The sequence below is a fragment of the Ammospiza caudacuta genome, chromosome 1 (genome assembly GCF_027887145.1).
Source record: "Ammospiza caudacuta isolate bAmmCau1 chromosome 1, bAmmCau1.pri, whole genome shotgun sequence".
In the NCBI taxonomy this organism is placed as follows: Eukaryota; Metazoa; Chordata; class Aves; order Passeriformes; family Passerellidae; genus Ammospiza; species Ammospiza caudacuta.
Genome location: NC_080593.1, coordinates 10,693,040 through 10,705,837, shown reverse-complemented (window position 1 = coordinate 10,705,837; position 12,798 = coordinate 10,693,040). Strand labels below are relative to the sequence as shown.

The 12,798-nt window shown below is 39.7% G+C and overlaps 1 protein-coding gene across 3 annotated transcripts in view; it reads right to left on the bottom strand.

Annotated features, from left to right (window-relative positions):
* ZMYND11 (zinc finger MYND-type containing 11) overlaps positions 1 to 11,467 on the bottom strand; it is a 106,316-nt gene extending 94,849 nt beyond the window's left edge. For all 3 annotated transcript variants that reach the window (XM_058819275.1, XM_058819284.1, XM_058819291.1), the window contains exon 1: positions 11,245 to 11,467. The gene's annotated coding sequence lies outside the window, so the exon portion shown is untranslated. The remainder of the gene's footprint in view (positions 1 to 11,244) is intronic.
* Positions 11,468 to 12,798: the final 1,331 nt, after the last annotated feature.

Genomic DNA, 12,798 nt, shown 5'->3' with positions numbered 1-12,798 from the left:
ACATCCCAGAATGCCCAGATGAAAGTATACCAAGAAGTTGTACCAAAATTGTAATAAACTAACATAATAAAGCAGAGGAGCTACTGGAAGTTGGAAAGTGAAACCATTGAAAAATTCAACAATTAAGAAAACACCAAATAAGATGAAGAACTGATTCTCTCTGTTTAGAGTGTCTCTGCTGAAGGTACAGGGAGACACTTAACATGATCATAACTTCTCATCTGATGAAGCTTTCAGTGTAGATGAGGAAAGCACAAGGAAATAGGCCAAGGGACCCAGACACAAACAGATGGAATTGGCATGTCTGCATTCTGAGCCTTCATGGAAAAAAGGGATATACAGTTCCCATCTTCATATGAAACACGACTTCCTTGTTCCACCTGCACTCAGACAGACAACTACCTCACAAGAGCATGAACTTATCTTTTCATCCCTGCAGGGAAATAACTGAAAAGCACATGGGTGACCCTTTAAAAACCTCTGGTGCCAAGTGCATCACTGCCAAAGACATTACCATCTCTCTCTGGACAAGATACTTGCCTATTGCAAACCAAGAGGAGATTTATTTGATTGTGAGTAGCTCCCTCTCAGGAAATACAGGACACTTAAAGGCACACAGAATTTTCCTCTGCTTTTCACTGCCACATATTAACTGCTGCTGCACTTATTCCCCTTTTTAGGTATTTAGATTATTGGGTTTCTATAGCTGCAGCGTTTAAGTCTAAGGTGTTAAGTTTTCTAGTCGATGTTGACATAAAATACAAATTTCTCCCACTTTCTTTCACATGATTATACTTACAGAACAAGCCATCTTCAGACTAATATTTAAATTCAGAAAGTTATTTGGGGTTATAATTTTAAAATGTGGCTTTCATTTTCATGCTCAAAAACTATGTCTGTTATGAAAATATTTCATACAAGCTGCTGCCTAATTAGATGACTTAATGTTACAAAACTATGTATTTAAAAGAACTGCCAAAGAATATCAAAATCAGATTTTCCCTTTGTTTGCTATGATGTGCTTTTTTTCTACTTATATTATGTGCAGAACAAAAAAAAGTTGAGTGATAAGACAATGAATTCACATTGTTTTCCTGTATAATGTTCATCAGTTAACTGAGGTGTTCACAGTTTGTTTGCTTTTTGTTTTTTCTTTTTTCTTTTCAAAAGTGTAATTTAGAAGCCAATAACCCAAAGTGTATTCCTGAACACTTTAACAGTGTCCAATAGGTAGATGACCTAGCTGCACAGTGATTAAATGATTTAACTGCTAGATCAATGAATGCAGCATGAATTAAAATGGCTGCAAGCTTTTCCAGGCATAAGATGAGACCTAAAAAAAAAAAAGGTACCTTACTTTTTATTTCACATTTCAAAGAAAATGTAACCATTTATTTTAAAAAGAAAAAAATACATGTTTTCCTGACAGAAATAACACAGCTTTTTCTAATATGTAGTGACTAATCCATATATTTTAATTCTCAAAGATCTGACTACATTTTGCCATTCTCATACTGAATAAAACCTAACTCAAGAAAAAAAGCAGTCTCTGCTCAGGAAACATAATGGTGTTAGGATCTGGTCCAAAGTGAACTGTTATCTCACGCGTGAAGATAATGAATGTTAATTTAAAATAATGTTCTTTCAACTCCAGGCTTTTTTTCATACAATCAATCAGGCCTGAAGTGTGTGCCTGTGCGCTCTCTCTCGCATGCACTCTCTCTGTCACTCACCCATAAACACTTCATTTTATATTCTCACTCCCAGAGATTCAGGAGAAAATTTTCTGCAGGTGTAAACTAATATTGCTCCACTAAAGTCAACAGAGCTGCACCAAATGGCATTAGCAAAGTCAGTGGTGCTGCCTCCCGTGACAAGGGTGCACGTCGATTTCCACTTAATGTGCACCTCACAACCAACTCTCCCTTTCTTATTTTCATATGTGCATTTCCCAGCTCTTACTGGCACAACCACTACAGCCTTTCACTAACTCACCCCTCAAGGTCTCTTATCTCCATCAAATCCCTCAGAGAAGCAGATACAACGTGGCTCTTTCCTGTAACCTAGGAAGAAGGTCTTGGAAAATGTGCAAGAGAAAGAGCACTGCAGTGAGGCTGCAAGGCATGTGGAAAGGACAGAACAGACTTGACCTAAAAAGCAGTAGGTTTCAACATACAGCTAAAATATTCAGTTATTACAGGAAAGAGAAATTAAAACATTCAAAAAAATGTAACAGATAAAACTTCAACATGTGTAAAAACAGCAGCCATAATCTAAATTGCTATTGTTTGGATTATTATGGAAAACAAGTATTCTGTAGCTTTCTACCTCAGAAAATTGCCTCATTTTTGACACTTTTTAGGAGACATCTGATGGCTGGATAACATGACATGCTAGTTTGATCAAGAAAGGCAGTTCTCCTGGAAGAAGAGCCAAGTAGAAATTTGGATACCATTCCTTCCCACTGGCCCAGGAAATACTGCAACTGCTTATCCACTAACTTGGCAGAGCAAACCCTGTTCAGCTCCTCACTCCTTGGTGCACCTGCACTCCAAGGATCTGCACCACCACACAGCTTTAGCTGATATTTATTGGTATTTCCTGTGCCTGTGTGAGGAACAAAAGTCTTTCCATTTTATTGAAAGCTCCATGTTTTCAGGAATTAGTGCTACAACTTAGACTAATACTTGGTTGACTGGAGAACGGGTTATTTTTAAGCTACTTTTTACAACTATTAAGAAAAAGAATATCAACATGAATTGAAGAAAAACCAAAACAAAACAATAAAACTGGTTCCTAGAGATGATTGACTCTTAATCTGTATTTCCTAAAAGGTGCAAGTTCAATAACAAAAGGAAATTTCATGTCTGGAACCAGAGAGAAGTTAGAGAGTATGCTTCCAATTAGGAGATTTACTAAGAAGCCTTCTGGGAGCCAGGAGAGTGGAAAGTGTGCAGGAAAAGGAAGAATCTCTTTCTTACAACAAATATTTCCTGAAAGTCTATTTATTTCAGGTCAGTGTAAGCAGAAGATGAACACAAAGCTACAAAAGTGAAAGATACAATTACAGACTGGGAGTGTCCATGTTTCTCACTTTCCAACTCTGTCTGAAACGCTCCCAGGTATGCATCAGCACTCTCCTTCGAAAAGTTATGTTAGTGAAGCAAAACATTTTTTTAAACACACAAAAAACAACCAACCAACCAACCAACCAACCAACCAATATTTTAATATGGCAGCTTTTAAACAGCCTGATATTCCATTCTAGTCAGACTCCTAATAGGTTAAACACCCTGAGTTATCTCTAAGCAAAATTAACATCCCTTCTCACTGTTCCTCATATTTTACTATCACAAAGAGGTTTTAAGAAAATTATTTTTATTGGAGAAAAAAAATAAAATTTTCTTCTTTTTTTTTAATATTAGAACCAATGCCAAATTATTCAGTGTGCCATATTGTATTCAAATGTCAGCTTGCATGTAATGACTGACACTGAAGCTTCCTGAGATAAGTCCATGCAGCCAGTTCTTAAGAATGTCCTACATTCTCAACTATACTTATGTGAAGCTAAAAATGGTGTCAGTCTGGTTCTTGGGAAAACAAATAATAACAATTCTTCACTTTTAATAAAAAATAAAGTTTCCTGCAATTTTGAATGTTTAATAAAGAAGGAATAGAAGCACAACATGAGGAGAACATTACCCACTCTAAACAATTTGTTATGTGGAACAAAAAAGATTGTCTAGATTTGCCCACTGTTTGCAGGTAAATGATAAAAACAGGATGGATCAAGATAAATTTCAGAATTCAGGTTTTTAATTTATGTTCTATGATTAAAAAAAACCATTACTTAACCTGCTTGCACATTCACAATTTCTGTAATTTTGAACTATGTTAAAATACACAGTTCCCTGACATACCTATTTTCTAGCTTTCCTGATGTAAGAATAAACCTTTCTTCTCATAATGGTATTGGTTTTTCCAGTAGGAATTTCTTCTTTCACCATTTTGTTTATCTATAATTAAGGTTTTCCACAACACACAGGATTTAAGATATAAAGAAAATGGCAGAAATCACTAACAGAAAAATATTATCCACATTTTCTCTGTTCTTTTCCTAAGCACTGTAACCTCCTTCAAACACTAATGTACATGTAGGAAAAGTGCCTTAACTTCAATGGAAACAAATATTAATTTAAAATTTAGCATGTGCAAAAAACCAAGTCATACTGTTGATATTGAATAGGCATAAAAATGCCCATGTAACAATGCTATTGAATTCCATAGAAGAATCAAAAATACAGCATTACATAAAATTATAACAGCACAACTAATTTTGACTTCCTTGAATATTGGAGTCATATGTAAGGTTTTAATTTTTAAAACTATTTTGTGGAACTAAACTTATTCATCAGTATGCTCTAAGACCTATGCATTTTCATGCCTGTGGGAAACAAGTGCTTATATGATCAAGGTCTCCATCATTATATTAATATTAATCTATGGGTAACAATGAATTTTCTGCAGTGAATATCAATTTTCATCAGTGAACAATCAGTGACTGTGTGGCCTGTGATTACATTTTATGAAATAGCAATTCTTTTGTTTTGATTTTGTACAATTTTGAACCTGGATCCTAGTAATTGCTTGGGGGAAGGAGATTGTGCATAAACTCTGGGTTTCAGCTTGTCTCTGAAGCCAACGACAGCTCATAAGACACTGATCACAAAATTAACAACTGACCAGAAGGAAAATGGAGAATCCCTGCTCCATTCTGAGGCAAAATTTCCACTTTAATTTGTGCATGTGAATGCACACACTGCAGTGTTATGCAAGACACAGACTCTGTCCTCTTTGGAAGTTTTCTTTTACTAGCAATGACACCATGAAAATAGTAATAAGGCAAAAGCAGCCAGTGCAGACTTGGCTGGTGCTTGGTTTTTGGCTTGAGAAGCATCTGTAATTGCAAACAGGTATCTGTACAGAGAGATCCTCTCTTACTGAACACATAAATGTTGTGTGAGACTTAACAGAAAATGATAGCGTGCTAAGAAAGATAAAGCTCTCTGATCAGTCTCTCAGATCTTAAAGATTTGTTGAGCAATAAACATATCTTACATACTTTTAATTTCTTTTTCACTGTGTACTATTTCTAGCTACTTTGAGATTCTGCTAATCATTTTCTCTCAACTCCATTTTGTTTCACTTCATCTCTTTTCCAGAAGGTTCAAATAAAACCTAAGGTTGACAGACAAGAATCGCTCTGCTAAAATTAGTGAACTAAGTGCCTTGTCCCATGAGTCACAGCACAGCTCCCCTCCAGCTCTCTCTAAAAGACCAGATAACAATGCCCTGCCCCAAGTGCATGGGATCAAAGTACAAATACCCACTTGCCAAAACACTGCTTTGGGTACTACACCTACTAGCACAGTCCTATGCTCTGTAACCAAAACATTGTTAAATCAGCTGCATTAAAATCATCAATTTGAATATAATGCAAGTTGGTTTATATTTAACATAGTAACAAACATAGGAGAAAGGCGAGGTAAGAAGGAATATTTCAACACTTCTTTTTCAAAATTACTAGATGTCAAATCAATAGTATCCTATTACAGATAAAAAATTAATTATGACAGTGAGCCCAGTTCTTTGCATGCAAAAAATACAATTTCCACAGAAACGGTGAATGGGATATTACTGCTATTTTTGTTGGCATGTTTAAATTAATTTTTAATGAGTAAGTGGATTTTAGTACTTTAAATTTCAATGTGTCTGGTGTTAAAATTATTTCTTAAGAATTAGTTTTATATGATAGTGTAAGTGAGAGTTGTATGAAGATTCATAATCCTGAAATCATAATGTTTTATTCTGCAATTATTTAATCCTGGAATTCAAAACTAAATACAGTGTAAAGATACATGCAAAGATATCCTGATTGTTAGTAAGTACACCAATAAATCATATTTCACTTCTATTTTGAATACATTTCTAAATTTGAAATTATAAATACTATTGCCTTTTTCTCAGTAACATGCTTTAAACTCAAATTTCATTTCTCTGTATTTTCATAACAGATACCTTTTGCATTCTAGTGAAGTGTAAAATGAGAGATTGGAAGAAAATAAAAACCAGTCTTTTTGTACACAAAACTCTCAATAGCTACACTTTGGATTTATCTACATGGTGCAGCTACAGGATCAGGCTCTGATGGGATATTACCAAAGCTGGCTAAAATTAGACACCATGAGCTTTAACTTGGGTTCATGGACATGTCAGTATGTATCACCACTGTGCCTGCTGTAGCCTGCCCACAGGACTAAAAGATCCTGGTCATTTCAGGGACAAAAAAAAAAAAAGAGAAGAAATAAATATGATTTAAATCTTACTAAAATGCTAGGTTTACCCCCTTTTTTTTTCCCTATATAATACAATATTCATAGCATGATATAAATAAATCAAAAGACAGAGTTCTGGCTGTCTCAATTTACTCGATGGCAGACATTGGTTTAAAGAGATGATAAAATTATGTTTACATACTACAACTGAAAATATGGTGAAAAAAGTATGGTGTTTCTGGGAGCTGCATGTGGAGAGGCCTTGGGAAACCAGACAACCCCACGTGCCACAGGAGCTCACCTGTGCAGGCTTGAGGCCACAGTGTTTGTTGTACTGTACACAGCCACTCTGCTGTCCATCAGTTACCATCCCTACACCCAGGAATGAAGGGGTTTGTGGGGTTTCCACATTTGTTTTGCATTTCATATACTCTCAGCAATAACAAATAAAGAAATTCCTGAAAAATGGAGTCATTACGTCATTTTATAAAGTACCTACTTTGCAGGCTGTACTCTCGCCACTGGAAGATTAAACCTTAGAACAATAACCCAATTATGAGCTAAATTTACATTCAACTGATGAAAAATGATCCAGAACCTGACAAGAATAATCTTTGTTCACAATGTTTAGCACAAGCAACACTGACAGCCTAAAATGTATGAGCTATATAAAAGATGACATACTCTGCACTGCCCAGCTACCAAGGGCACCATGCTCCAGGTACTACACACATAATGTGGGAGTGCTCACCACATCCTGAGACTAAACAAACCTAACAAAAACCAAGGTACAAAACCCTCTGCAGATAAAGAACATGATCCTACATTACCTCCTGAACAATCAGGGCAAAAATGATGGCTAAACAAAGTCCTATTATATGGAAGGAAAACTGCAATTAATAAAATCAGGGGTTAGGATTTTAAACAAATTCATATATTTACTGGATAAATATGACGAAAAGAATTGCTCCAACAATTCTGATCTAACTTTTGAAAAAAATGTCCAAACTCTACCTTATTCAGGAAAGTAAAATCTTGTGTGCATTTCGTTGGTAATTTTAAACAATTCCACATTTTACAAACCAAGTTCATCACTGAAGTGAGGCACACATACCTTGCACAGATTAATTTTGTTTATAGTTCTAGTTAGCATTTGTAACAACCTGCATTATGGGTAAAAGACATCTTTTACTGACAATTATGCTAATCTGGGTCTAGCTAAAAAGTCATTTAAGAAGCAAATCAGAAATTTCCTGAAGACATCTTCATCATCACCTTGTCCCTTTTTCAGAACTTTTAGCCTGGACTGATTCCCACTGCCTGAAGTCTTCAAACACTTCCAGAGATAAATGCTCTGAAAGACTGTGGAAGGCAGTTACTATGAAAATTAGTTACAGGTATGTCCAAAATTTGTGAACTTTAGCTGACTGAAATTGGCTCCTCAATTTCAAAACATGTCTCTTTATTCTAGAATTCCCCCTCATTCTCAAACTGTGTGAAACGAAACAATTTGCTAGCTAACTAGATAATGCAGGCATCTACAGAGACTTTTAGATGCCTAAAAGTGAGAAAACATCTTCAATGTTATCTTTAATCTATTTCCTTTTGAGGTATTTTATTCTAACCCAGTGACTGCAGATGGCAGAGTTCAGTGGTCCCCAAGTTGTGGTGCATTGGTAGAGATGCACAACAGTCTCGATGGAGCCTGAGCCATCAAGGTGAGCTTGAGGCCAAATTCATGGTCCATCTGCCCAGGGAGCACCATATCACTAACAGCACCCAGTATGTTTTATTTATGTGCAGACAGAAATACCAAGCACACTTCACAGCCTTGCACTGTCTCACTTGCTTTTGAGATGACCTTAAGCCAAAAAACACAACCCAGGCTCTCCTGCTGCAGGAGCCTCAGGTCAGGCTGAACAGTCCCTTCTCCTCTCTGCTCCCAGGACATTTGGACAGCAGACACCCACAGAATTCCTACTGCAAACAGCAAGGACACACAGCACTCGAACTACCAGTCACACATTGTGCACAGCAATTCCACTCATGGAACTCTTGTCACTCCAGTAGTGCTCACTTTTTTCCTGAAAAGTTATGAAGCACTGCTCTGCCTCATACTACAGAAGGACTATGTCAAACTTTTAAGAATTTTGGTTTCTGGTGAACAAACTCAATTAGGTTTTTTTACATTTATATTTAATAGTTGCCAAGTGCTTGCTTAGATTTAAAAAACAAAACAAGCAACACGTTCAGAGGTGAAATAGCTGTAAAACTTTTGCTATAAAGCTTCAAACTGCTTAAAAGTATCTTTAGCACATCACCAAAGTTCTAAAACCCCCTCCCAACATCCACAGACTCCCAACTCCCCTTACAAAGTTGACTTCAGCACAAGACAATTTCCATCACATTATCTGGTTCATGAGGTGGAGAGGAAGATCATTTTTCTCACTCAGACCTTTACTACTGCTACCAAGCATTAGTTGCAGAGACCACCATCCATAGCACAACCAACAGAGCCATCAACAGTCACTTTTTCCCCCACTCACTAAAACCAAACTCACCATCAGCAAGATAAAGTGCTCTCTGTTGAACTACTCACCCCATGAACCATTCCCTTCCCTCCCTTCCCCATGCAACTAGATAGGGTCAAAGCACAGAGGGTTTGTTTAGGCATGGAAAAGCTGGCATTTTAAGGCCATAAATCCACAGTGGGAATTAATTAATGCCATAAATCCCATAAAAGTGGAAATTATTTTGCGGGCACTTCCACTTTTAAACAGAACATTAGTCAGCAAACAGTTGACTTCCCTAAAGACTTTCTGTAGCACACTCAAGAGTGGTTGATAATTAAAAAATAAAAGTGGAGAGATGCCAGGTCCTTCATACTGAAGGATGAGGAACTCAAAAAACCCAAAGCAGTGCAACCTGAACCACAAACTGGCATTTCCCCTCCCATTTTCCCCCTCCTCACACCTGCCTCAGCATTCACCCTAAAGAATTAAACTATTTCCTACAAAAGCAAGAAAAATGAAAAAAAAAAAAAAAATCAGCATTAAGTAGGACAAGAAAGCATTTTCCACTCTTTTTCTTTTCAACTGCAATAAGATGTTCTTAAAACTACAATAAATAGAATTACTTCAACAATACAAAGACTATGCCAGATGATTCCAGGTTAAATTATAAAACCAAACAGCACCAAAAGTTTTTGGGTTAAAGTTTTTTCACTCCTTTATCTCTTCTCAAACCACCCCATCTCTAGCATCTGTAAAGTTCACAGAAGACCAAAACCAAATCCCTAAAGCCTGCTGGTTTCCGGATAAGCCCCAAAAGACACACAAAGTTTCCCAAATCCTTAACATCTAGGGGGACTGTTGTCTGGACCACACGGAAGGTCAGGAAAGAGCACGAAGCTCCCCATCATCCTTACCACGGGCACTCCCACACCTACACTTCCATCCTTTCCCCGAAAGAAAGGAGACACAGGCCTGTGAGCAGCCCCGAGGGAGGGGTGAAGGCGAACACCCCACAAAGTGCACCACGGGCAGCTGTCTGCAGACGCGGCTTCGGGGGTGCACACACACAAAGATCCCCAGAACGCAAACAAAAGCGAGCCCGTCGCCAGCTCGCATTCCCGATCCGCCGAGTCCGGCACAGCCCCGGGAGGGCCCTTCCCGGCGCTGCCCCGGAGGCCGCGGGGAGCCGGGCGGCAGAGCGGAGGAATCGCCCCCTTTACCCCCCGGGCCCTGCCCCAGAGCACACGGGAGAGGGGGGGAAGCCCCCGGGGCTGTGCCGGGGGGCAAGGCGATGCCGGGCCCCGGTGCCCCGCCGGACGGCGAGGCCGTCCCGGCCGCGGGGGTGGCACCGCCCGCTGCCGCCGGCGGAGGAGGGCTGGGGCTCTGAGTTCACCCTTTCCCCGTCCCCTCCCCTGCCCCCCGCGGGCACGGCGGCCATGGCCCCTCGCCCGGCCTGCGGGGGCCCCGCCGTCTCTCTCCTGTGGAGCCTCGGCGCTGTCGAGCAGCTGCCATTACTCGGGCCAAGACCCGTCCTCCGAGCAGGCATCCCCCTCCCCGGCGAGGAAATGCGGCGGCGGCGGGGGTGTGTGAGCGAAAGGAAAGCGGGGGAGAGTGGGGAGCAAAGCGGTGGCCCCGCGTGCGGGAGAGAGCGGGGCCGGGGGGAGACGGGACTGAGGCCGGGCTGCACCACACCCTGCCCGGCCTCGCCTCTCACGCGAGTCCCCGGCTCCCCCGCGCCCTGCAGGCCCGCGCGGAGCGCTGGAAGCGGCGATTCTCTCCGGAGCTCCCCTCTCCCCAGCCCACCTCCTCCCGCCCCGGCCCCGGGGCTGGCTGCAACTCGGCACGGGGGCGCGGGGGACCCGCCGCCGCCTCCCAGCCGAAATTCGACCGGGGAAGGTGTGGGTACAAAAATAATCGCCGTTAATAATCACACGCGCTCCGCCGCCGTCCCCTTCTCCTCCTCGGTTTCCAAGCGGACTGCCAGATAATCCTGCCCACTCCGAAAAATGAAATAATAATAATAATAAAAAAATCCCGCCTTCCATCTCCCCCCCGCAGCCCCACACATTTTATTATTAAGTATAATTGCTCCCCCCTCCTCATACGGCACCCTGCGGGGAAGGATTGCCCCCTCCCCTGGTGCCCAGCCCTTCCCCTGTCCCCTCTCCCCCATCTCCTTGGAACAGTGTGTACATGATTTTGTAGTTTTTTTTAAGGCGCCATGTTTATAATCCTCCATCATATTAAAAAAAAAAAAAATCCACCCAGCATGAGACACGGCGTCTCTCGCACCCCAAAGCCAGGGAGGCAGACACAGAAATATCCACAGGGCTGTAAATTCACCCCCCCCTCCCGCACACACACCCCTCCTCCCCAGACTTAAAAGTCTCTCTCACCTTGTGCTGCTGGCGCTGCTTCTGCTGCTGCAGGGGGGGAGAAGTTAAGCCAGGGGAAACTTTTCAATCCCTTCCCCAGGCCGCTGCTGCCTCCTCCTTCCACATATTTTTCCCCTCAGAGTTTTATTGTGTCTGAATTTTCTCTCTCTCTCTCCTCTTCTGTCTGTCCACAGTTCAGGTTTCTGGGGTAAACAGGGTTTAGGATGGTGCTAGGGATATTTGGGAGAAGGAGAACTCTAGTGGTCTCTGCTGGAGTTGCTGTTTGTTTCTTTTATTATTTTTTTTAATAATACATTTGAAACGGATCTTTAACTATTTATTATGTATGTATTTTGTCATACTCTTAGATCTGGACCCTCTCTTATTGCAGAGGGAAAATGTTGTGCTTATCCAGCCTTGATACATGAAAATTCCTCCTATCATGAAGTCTAACTTGGAGAAATGACAGATAATGTTTTTGAAAGTAGACACTCACCTTGAGCAACAGAAACTAAAACACAGAGAATCAGCGGTCTGTCTCAGAGTTGTCAATACGTCGTGAGAGCTGTAGATCACAGAAGCATAGAATCATTTAAATTGGAAAAGACTTTTATGATCATTGAGTCCAACTGTTAGCCATACTTGCACTGCAGGGTAGGGAAATACATATTAATACAAATACATAACTTTAAAGGAACATAAATATATGTTCCTATATATATATACATAGGAACACATATATATATATATATAGTATATGTAAGTAGCAAGAAAATGTGCATTTTATATTTTTTAATGGACTGTAAGATAAATATTAATAAATGTCTATGGAAATATATCCTAAAGTTTCTGAAATTCTTCAGGAATTATTAAATGGGTAAGTAACAATTCACAATTAATTGACCTGACTAGAATTTTACTTTTATTAAAATACACTGCAAGTTTAATGCTGTAAATATTTATGCATGCAAAAAAATTTAATCATATGAGTAGTCATTATTATTTCTGAAATTGTAGAAGGAAATAGTAGTGCTAATGTTGAAAAAGAAGCATCCATTGTGCCTGGTCAGTCCAAGATTAAACAGTTTGCACACTGAACAGTGAAAGTTTCTCCAGCGTGTCCACTAAATAAGATTTCAAGTAGTGTCTGAAACCAGTTTCTTTGAGACTGCTGCATCAGGACATTGCATCCACTTGGAAAATAAAATGCAAATAATAGTTAGTTGCACAGCTGTGATAAAGTCTTACTTCTATTATGAATTTAAATATGAAAGAATGTTTTACATTATTTAAATAAACAGATAGGAAAGAAAGTGCTGGTAATCTGCTCTCAAAGAGCGCTTGAGGCATTGGGCAGATACCCAGTAGTGGTACTATAATTTATTAACTGCATTATATTGCTTGTATTAATAAAAAAGCAAATGAAATTTACAAGCAAATTTTAAAGTAAGAAGGGATTTGCCATCAATATAATTACAAAAAGACTACCTTATGTTGAGCATTTATTTGTGGAGTTTGGCTGTGATTTCGTTAAGACATGTCATTTTCAAAAGAAGTTTGATAGAAATATATGCC